Source organism: Marmota flaviventris, chromosome 18 (genome assembly GCF_047511675.1).
Source record: "Marmota flaviventris isolate mMarFla1 chromosome 18, mMarFla1.hap1, whole genome shotgun sequence".
Taxonomy (NCBI): Eukaryota; Metazoa; Chordata; class Mammalia; order Rodentia; family Sciuridae; genus Marmota; species Marmota flaviventris.
This window is the reverse complement of record NC_092515.1, coordinates 42,895,198-42,899,862: the sequence shown is the minus strand read 5'-3', so window position 1 is coordinate 42,899,862 and position 4,665 is coordinate 42,895,198. Positions and strand designations below refer to the sequence as shown.

General features: G+C 33.4%; 1 non-coding gene across 1 annotated transcript; it reads left to right on the top strand.

The window, feature by feature from the left end:
* The first annotated feature begins 2,490 nt into the window (after positions 1 to 2,490).
* On the top strand, positions 2,491 to 2,593 carry LOC114095795 (U6 spliceosomal RNA). Its single transcript, XR_003583311.1, has one exon. It is a non-coding gene; the product is annotated as a U6 spliceosomal RNA (small nuclear RNA).
* Positions 2,594 to 4,665: the final 2,072 nt, after the last annotated feature.

Here is a 4,665-nt window from a genome sequence, read left to right as displayed (position 1 = left end):
TACCTCTGACATTAAAAAAAAAAACAGTTTGGAAGTTGTCACTCTCATCCTAAAAATAAAAAGAGCTAAAGAAATAAAGAAAAGGCAATAATTTTTCTTAGAATTACCAGAGAATTGAGTTCTGAGAGATAACACACACCAAAATGTAGAAAGGCAGGTAAAAATTCAGAAAAATCTTCTTCTGCTTACCTGCAGTAGAAGGCACAGGAACAATGAGGAGATAGACTTAAATGGTCATTTTGATCAGTTGCTGGAGGAAAAATGTGGACCAATATGAAAATGAGTCCCACCTTGTTTTTGTGGAGGAGTATCTGGGATAGATACTTCCTTGGCTCTAGTAAGTAAATGAGAAGAGTGACCATTATTAATTTATCCTAGAGAATTTTGTAACACAGGCTGTTTCTTCAAGGGAAAGCACTTAGCCCAAACTTCTGTTGAATGTGGAAGAAGACAAATGACCTAACTCTAGGTCCCTTGAGCCTTTCTTTTTCCCCTGAGAAACATTTGCACATGCCATATCCCAGACACACAAAATTACTAACAGACTGGCATTTGATAGTGTGATGACAATTATGGATCCTGCAATTGTCCTCCTCCACACTTCAATACCATATTATCAAAGTCCCAGTATAATAACAGTGGATTAAAAGGGGGAAAAAAGCTGCAGGACATGGACTGTCTCTGAGGCCAGTTACTTAGGGAAGACCGCAAAAAGTAGACAAGAACACTAGAGGACTTTAAAGCCTCTGGAACCTACAGCTTCACAACATATTAATGAGACCCCTCTACTAACCAGATTAAAGCAAATATTCTAATGACCCTATTGGTCATAGTTACCATTTCCCAATACAACATGCTCATCTTTTAACCAACAAATTGCAAGCCACACCGAAGAGCAAGAAAAGATATGGTCTGAGTTGACAAAGCAAGCATATGATCCAAACTCAGAAATTACACAGTTAGAATCATCAGATAGGAAACTTTGAATAATGATGATTAATATGTTATGGGCTCTAATGGAAAAGTACACAGCAGGCAAGAACAGATGGTTAATATAAGCAGAGGATTGGAAACTCTAAAAAATAATCAAAAGAAAGTGACAAAAATCAAAGTAGCTGTAAGAGAAATGAAAAAGGTACACACTGAGTTCATGAGGAGACTGGACACACCAATTAACAAATCAGTGAATTTGAAGATAGAGCAACTCCTCAAACTGAAGCACAAGGAGAAAACGAGGTGAAAACCAAGGCAGCATGGAAAAACCCAGAACTTCTACCAATCACTACTAGACATTTTTTTAAATAAAAAATTATATTTACTTTATTTGGACTGTAGGAAAAGAAAGAAGTGGAACAAAAGAAATGTGACAAAGAACTTCATGAATGGATGGACACTCTAAATCATTTAGTCAGGAACCTCAGAGAACACAAAATAAGATAAATGCCAAACAACAGTAACAAATTACCTACAACATAGGTATATCATATACTGATTGCAGAATACCAAAAACAAACAAAAATGTTTTAAAGAAGCCATGTGGAGGGATGCAACTTACCTACTAAAGAGCTAGGATGAGAATTATAGTAAACCTCTCAGCAGAAGTTGTGTGAGCAAGACGACAATTGAATCTCATTAAACTTCTCACAAAAATAAAACTTAAAACAACAACCTACAGCAGGGGTAGTGGTGCATGCCTATAAATTCAAAAATTTGGGAAGCTGAAGCAGAAGGTTCACAGGTTCTAGGTCAACATCAGCAACTTAGTGAGGCCCTGTGTCAAAATAATAAATGTAAAGGGTCAAGAGTACAGCTAAGGGGTAAAGTGTCCCTAAGTTCCATCCCTAGAACCACAGAATAAATGAACAAAACCCCACAAACACCCAAAACTCTATATCCAATTGAATTTCCCTTCAACAATAAAAAAGAAATTAACCCTTTCTCAAACAAATGAAAACAAGAAACCTATCACCTCAGCTGTTTCTTTCAAAAACTTCTTAAAAGAAATTCTTCAGAGATGAGAAAAATTATATGAATCAAATATTTAATCTATGTGAGGAAGGGAAAAGCATTAGAGAAGGAAAACATGTAGGTAACTTTCTCTTATTCTTAATTTAACTAATACTTAAATAAGGGAAAAAATTACTAAATACTGACAATGTATTAGATGATCATAGCACACAGAAAAGTAAAATGGGTGAAAACACTGTTATATAGAATAGGAAGAAAGAACTGTGAAGACTCTTCTAGAGTAACTGAACAACACATGGTGGTGAGTATGATAGATATTAATAACAAGTATATAACAAAAAAACAAGTATATAGCTTTAAAAGTTAGTGATGGAAATACACTATTAGAAGACACTGTCAGAGTAAGTGAAAAAGAAAGACCAGAATATATGTGGTCTCTAAGAAATTAATTTCAAATATCAAGACTTAGGGACACTTAAGCAAATGATACAGAACGATATTCTTTGCTGACACTAATTTAAAACAGGTAGAGTATGTGTTCACTTCGGCAGGACATATACAGAGAAGATTAGCATAGCCCCTGCACAGGGATGACACGCAAATTCATGAACCATTCCATATTTTTTAAATGCCTAGCATACAGAATAAGGATAGAATCTTAAAGGCCAAAAGAGAGGAATCAGATCACATGTGGGGGAGACCAATTCTTTGGTAATCCAGTTATTTTTTCCTATTCTATATAATATTGTTGTCACTCATTTTACTTCTCTGTGTGCTGTGATCATCTAATGCACTGTTGCTCTTAGTAATTCATTCCATTACTTATGTATTAGTTAAATTAAGAATAAGAGAAAGTTACCTGTATCTCAGGACATTTTTCAACCCAGACCCTCAAATCCAGGAGATCCTGGAACAACACATACCAAGCTCCAAGAAAATGGATCTCAATCAAGGATCTTATATCCAGCAAAATTAACACTTAGATTTGATGATGAAATAAAAACTTTCCATGATAAACAAAAGTTAAAAGAGTTTAGAACTAAAAAACCTGTACTACAGAATACCCTCAGTAAAATATTCCTTGAAGAAGAAATTCAAACACGACGATGAAAATCAGCAGAGGGAGGAATTGCACTAAAGGAAAAACTAATCAAAGGAGAAACTAAGTCAAGTTAATTAACAACAACAAAAACAATGGCTGGGAATATAAATCATGTCTCAATAATAATCCTGTATGTTAATGGCCTAAACTCAGCAATCAAAAGACATAGATTGGCAGATTGGATAAAAAAAATATGCTGCCTACAACAGACTCATCTCATGAGAAAAGACCTCCACACAGACTGAAGCCTGGGGAAATCATACCACTAATATGGACTGCAGAATCAAGCAGGGGTTTCCATCCTCATATCAAAAAAAAGTAGACTTCAACCTAAAGTTAATCAAAAGGGATAAAGAAGGACACTTCATACTGCTCAAGGGAACCATACATCAACAAGATACAACAATTATAAATATACATGCCCCAAACAATGGAGCACCTTCATTAATCAAACAAATTCTTCTCAAGTTCAAATTCAAGAGTAACATAGACCACAATACAATAATTCTGGGTAAATTTAACAAACCTCTTTCATCACTTGATAGATCTTCCAAACAAATCTAAACAAAGAAGTTAAATAACTAAATAATACAATCAATAATTAGACATATGGACATATATAGAATATTTCATCCTTCAACAAGCAAATATAATTTCTTCTAAGCAACACATGGATCCTTCTCTAAAATAGACCATATATTATGCCACAAAGCAACTCTAAGCAAATAGGAAAAAAAGTAGAGATAATAACTTGCATTCTATCAGATCACAATGGAATGAAATTAGAAATCAATGATAAAATGAAAAATAAAAAACTACTCCAACACCTGGAGACTAAATAATATACTACTGAATGAAAAATGGTTGCAAAAGACATCAAAGAGGATATTAAAAAATTCTTAGAGATAAATAAGAACAATGATACCACTATCAAAATCTCTAGGACACTATGAAGGCAGTAATAAGACAAAAATTCATTGCATGGAGTTAGGTCATTGCTTCAAAGAAGAAAAAGTCAGCAAATAAATTACCTAACATTACATCTCAAAACCCTATAAAAAGAAGAACAAACCAACACCAGAATTCATAGAAGACAGGAAATAATTAAAATCAGAGCTGAAATCAATAAAATTGAAACAAAAGAAACAATCCAAAAAATTGACAAAACAAAAAGTTAATTCTTTGAAAAAATAAATAAAATTGACAAATCCTTAGCCATGCTAACAAAGAGGAGAGAAAAAAAAAAACTCAAATTATTAACATGTGTGTTGAAAAAGGAAAAATTATAAGAGACACTTGCAGACATACAGAAGATAATTAGAAATTATTTTGAAAACTTGTACTCCAATAAAATAGAAAATATAGAAGGCATTCACAAATTTCTAGAGTCATAAGATTTGCCCAAATTGAATCAGGATGTTATACACAATTTAACAGATCAATTTCAAGCAATGAAATAGAAGACACCATCAGAATCCTATCAACCAAGAAAAGTGGAGAAATGGATGGATACACAGCTGAGTTCTACAAGAACTTTAAAGAAGAACTAATACAAACAGTCATCAAATTATTTCAGGAAATAGAAAAAGAGGGAG